Source organism: Megalopta genalis, chromosome 8 (assembly GCF_051020955.1).
Source record: "Megalopta genalis isolate 19385.01 chromosome 8, iyMegGena1_principal, whole genome shotgun sequence".
Classification (NCBI taxonomy): domain Eukaryota; kingdom Metazoa; phylum Arthropoda; class Insecta; order Hymenoptera; family Halictidae; genus Megalopta; species Megalopta genalis.
Window position 1 is genome coordinate 11,079,439 of NC_135020.1, and position 4,735 is coordinate 11,084,173.

The window sequence follows — 4,735 nt, forward strand, 5'->3', positions numbered from 1 at the left end:
TAATCGTATTATTAATAATCTATCTAACATATTGCAAAATATAATTCGCGATCATCGAATACAGTAAATTCTCCCTAATTGACCCTTAGCTCGTAGACCCAAAATGAACAACTTGAGAAAAGGAGAGACACGATTATTCTTTGACAATCTATAAGAAACGGGTCGCAAGGCTCGAACGACTTGATCACCTCTCCCCAAATTGTCCATTCTTGTTTGCAAGCTGAACGACAATCGAGAGGAAATTTACCGTAGCAGGATCTCGTGTTTGATTAAGCTGTCCAGCCTCTCTCTCTCTCGAGAGAAGATGTAATTTTAACGAGGCGGGTACGTATCAATACCGTTTAAAAGTTATATATCCGAGAATAAGCTGTACCCGGTTCAATAATGTCTTCTATCATTGTTAGCCTGCACACAGAGGCAAACAGGATTAATGGTCGCCGCGATATCGATAACTCGACGAGGAAAATCGCTCCGATCACCGAGTCGCGGAACAATCCCGTTGAGAGAGAGAGAGAGAGAGAGAGAGAGAGAGAGAGAGGAGCAAAAGGAAATAAAATCTCCTCGGTTTCTTTTCTTCCGTTCCCGACGAACGAGCCGCACGATATCGTAATGGCAGACTTCCTGGTTCTCTAATGGCTGGACGTACCGGGAGGCCAGGGGCCCAGCGCCGGCTACAATATCCTATACGCGATAATCGAGCTGATATAAGGCCGGCTGCTTCCGACCATGCAGGAAAACACTTGGATGTTAGGCACACCTGCCAGGTGCAGCGGCACGGCCGGGGTTCGATCCGGGACGGGGTAACCCGGCTGGCGTGTTCCACGGTAATATTGGGTAATTCGCGTAATTTCGTGCCTCCTACGTCTAGTCGCGGTATTTCACTCGCGATCCGCGTTTGTCATACGTCTCGCGTGACGTTTCGCCTTGATAAACGACCATTCCGACGTCATTATTTTCGACGGCCCGCCACCTGTCACCGGTTATCTTCACATTTTCGCGAGCACGGGCCCGGAACGTTCCGTATCGTTTCGCGCGCGGCCGTGGCCCGCTCGTTTAACTTCGTAATGCCGGATTTGCCCGTGAAGCGGGCGACCAACGCCAAATTTGTTTCTCCGCTCTGAACAAAAGTGGAGAATGGAGCTACGAACGAGCGAAATCGTCCCCGTTTTGTCCCCGATGGGTCGCCGATGTTCGAAGTCTTAGTTATTCGGACACGCGAACTGTTCAATCTAGGACAAACGTTGACAGAGCCTGCCAGAACTTGATGCAGATTTAAATGGATTTAACTAGGACTTGCCTGGACATACGATGATTGTAACGATAGATGTAGACAAATCTGATCTTTTTGACGATCAATTTAACCAGCGATAACTTGCAGTATAACACGACTTGTGGTGAGAATTTCATATGTAATACACTTCTTGTGGACCAAATATAATTCGCTGGTAAATATCGATCGCAGGAACTACGAAGAAAATACTGGGTCAAGGGGTTAACATGATTTGAAGGAAATGTATTTCTCAGGCGTAAACACGTGTCCGGATCCATTCGGTACGCGAACGAAACCCTAAAAAGGGCGGTCACGGTGACGTTCAACAGATTGGAATTTGTCGGTCTATTTTGGAAACATGAAAAACCCACGTAACGAGCAATGACTGTCCCACGAGTCGATGCACCGCGTCAGGTCGCCAGGCGATAAAGTTTCCTTCGGTGCAGCGAGCCGGTATCCAGGAGTCAACGTTTTGTTAACAAGTTGCCGACTTTCTTCTCCCTTTTTCTCCGAAAGTGAGACGTAACTCCAAGGTGGTCGGAGGCGGATTTAATCCGGTCGTAATCCGATTTCTGGTGGAAACGGAAGATCCTCGGGCAAAGAGTCTTAAGGAGGATCGCAGTACCTTCGCCATGAATTATATACTTCCCGAGTAAACCGTTCAAGTACAACTAGTCCTGGACTACTGTAATTAAAACGTTAATAGAAGGGACAGAATTGGCTTCGGATAACTCGAGCGGGATAATCTTTTTCGAGGTTGCCGAGCCGGCCGTGTTTCGGACAAGGTTTTACCTAATTTCAAACGATTCTCCGCCGCGACGATCGCTTTTCTCGCGTTCAATGATCTACAATTGTCGGTTCACAAGTTGGCACAGTAATATCTCTCTAATTAACGCTCAGATTGTCCACGAAAGTGGACAATTTGGAAAGAGGAGATACGACTATTCGAGCCTCGCGGTTCGTTTTTACAGTTACCAATTGTCAACAACTATAAAAGCGGGACGCGAGGCACGAATAATCGTATCTCATCTTTCCAAATTGTCCATTTTTGCGCGCAATCCGAGCGTCAGTTAGGGAGACATCAGTGTACAACAAATTGCTCGTTGGTAGACAGCCGATGACAGCAGGAGAATGCCTGCGTTCGAAAGAATCACGAGTCGATCGGAAGACTTCAGTTTCATTGTCGAACGCGCACGTAAATGTTTCTGTTTCATCGAGGACGCGTTGCTCATAATTTTATCGATCTGCTCGATCTCGTCGAGCATTTTTGCGGCATCGCGAACGATAATTGAGTCATCGCGTCGATCGATAATAAACGCCGGACGAGTTACTTTTGTTTGCACAATAATAAGGCGATCGTTCACTCACTGGCTAAGCGATTACGCGGCGACGGAAAGAGATACAGTAATTTCTCCCTAATTCGCGCTCAGATTGCGCGCAAAAATGGATAATTTGGGAAGAGGAGATAGGATTGTTCGAGTATTGCGGCTTTTATACTTACCGATTGTCAATAACTATAAAAACGAGACGCAAGGCACGAATAATCGTATCTCATCTTCCCAAATTGTCCATTTTCGTGCGCAATCTGAGCGTCAGTTAGGGAGACATTACTATACTATGAAACTGATTTCACGTCGATGCGTGTATTTACCGAAGAGAAAAGCGCGTTTGGTATTTGTTGAGGTCAAACTGTTTACGATCACCGTAATCTCGACCTAAACATATTAGGGAAACAGGAAAGTAATGCTATTTCTATGCACGTCGATATTCGTTTGTCATTTATCAGCACATCGTGTACTTCCAAGTCGTGCCAAAGATATTCTACGATTAGAGTGACCTGTTTTCTCGTAAATAATTAAATCTTGAATTTTCTTTTGCTATTTACGGCGAAATGGCCAGCCAAATGCCAGAACAGGTACATATCCGGCATTGTACGCTTTTCGAGTTTCACAAGGGTAGCAACGCAACGGTTGCTACCAAAAACATTCGCGACGTCCATCGAAGTGCATCGGACGTTCGAAAATGCCAAAGGTGGTTTTCCAAGTTCGAATCCGGTAATTTTGATCTTTCCGAGACTCGTATCGGTCGGGAAGACCAACAACTTTAGACAACGACATGTTAAGGGCGGAAGCGGAAGCAAATCCGTGTCAGATAATTGAGGAACTGTCAAACGCTCTTAACCAACCTTGGTCGATCGTCCAAGAACATTTCCAGCAGATTGGTAAAGTAAGCAGAGCAGGTGTTTGGCTTCCGCATAATCTGTCCGAAGGAAACAAAGCTAACCGATCCACCGCGTGCAACTTATTGCTTCAGCGACGCACCGTGGATAAAATTAATGAATTAGGATGGAAGGTATCGCCTCGCCCACCATACTCGCCGGATATTGCGCCGTCAGACTTCCATTTATCCCGATCGCTGCAACATTTTCGAAGTGGCAAAAAATTTGAAAATTTCGACGATGTCGAAAATGCCATATCCAGATATTTTTCTCAAAAACCGAGTGATTTTCATCGATTCGGCATTGAAAACGAGAGGCGAGGCGCTAGGCGGCCGAGCCAATGAGCGGAACTAAGCTTCGACCGTTCATTGGCTCGGCCGCTTCGCGTCAGCCGAGCTCGTCTCTCATTGGTCACTGTTTCTCGCTAATAACTCGTAAACGAAGCCGCGGATTGCATTTTCGCCAAGGAAAAAGTTACTTCAAATCACCTCGAGAATCATCCCTTTCCACGTGTTAACATAATTATGGGACATCCTGTAGACACGTCGCATTCGTCGTGAGATATCGGAACGTTTGCATTACACCCTCGACGATAGCAGCATTGTTACACGAAGGGTACGTGCAGGTCACAGAGTTCAACGTGACGTGTGTCGTCACGGAGCGATCGATAATCCATCCGGCGTGGATGCGGCACGACGAAAATCGTAGACGCCTCGTCAAACTTTTATAACCGGCTTCCAAAGAAGCCTGTATAGACGACTATTGTTGAAACAAAATCGACTGGTCGCTCGAGGCAACCGGAGAACTACCTTCTGTCGTATCGTTTCCTTAGAGAACACTCTGACTCGTGTTTTCTTCACGCGACCTGCGAGACCCATTCATTCGTGTCCTCGGTAGAGACTCGAAGAGACCAACGAATCGTGTGTGCATAAACATAGCCATGAGTCCATAGATCCTGTTTTAGAGCTGACACATAGGAAGCGAAAATTATTAAAATTATATTTACTCACTTGTTTCTGATTTTTTTCTTTTGTGATTATAAAAATTATGAAAATTCTAATTTGCATTAGAAATTTACATTAGAGAATTCCGAATTTACATTAGAAAATTCAGAATTTACATTAGAAATTTACATTAGGAAATTCCGAATTTACATTAGAAATTTACATTAAAAAATTCCGAATTTACATTAGAAATTTACATTAGAAAATTACATTAGAAAATTCCGAATTTACTTGTGACGTAAT

At 45.0% G+C, this 4,735-nt stretch overlaps 1 pseudogene; it reads left to right on the top strand.

The window, feature by feature from the left end:
* Window positions 1-3,013: 3,013 nt before the first annotated feature.
* LOC143259954 (histone-lysine N-methyltransferase SETMAR-like) lies at window positions 3,014-3,614 on the top strand (annotated as a pseudogene).
* Window positions 3,615-4,735: the final 1,121 nt, after the last annotated feature.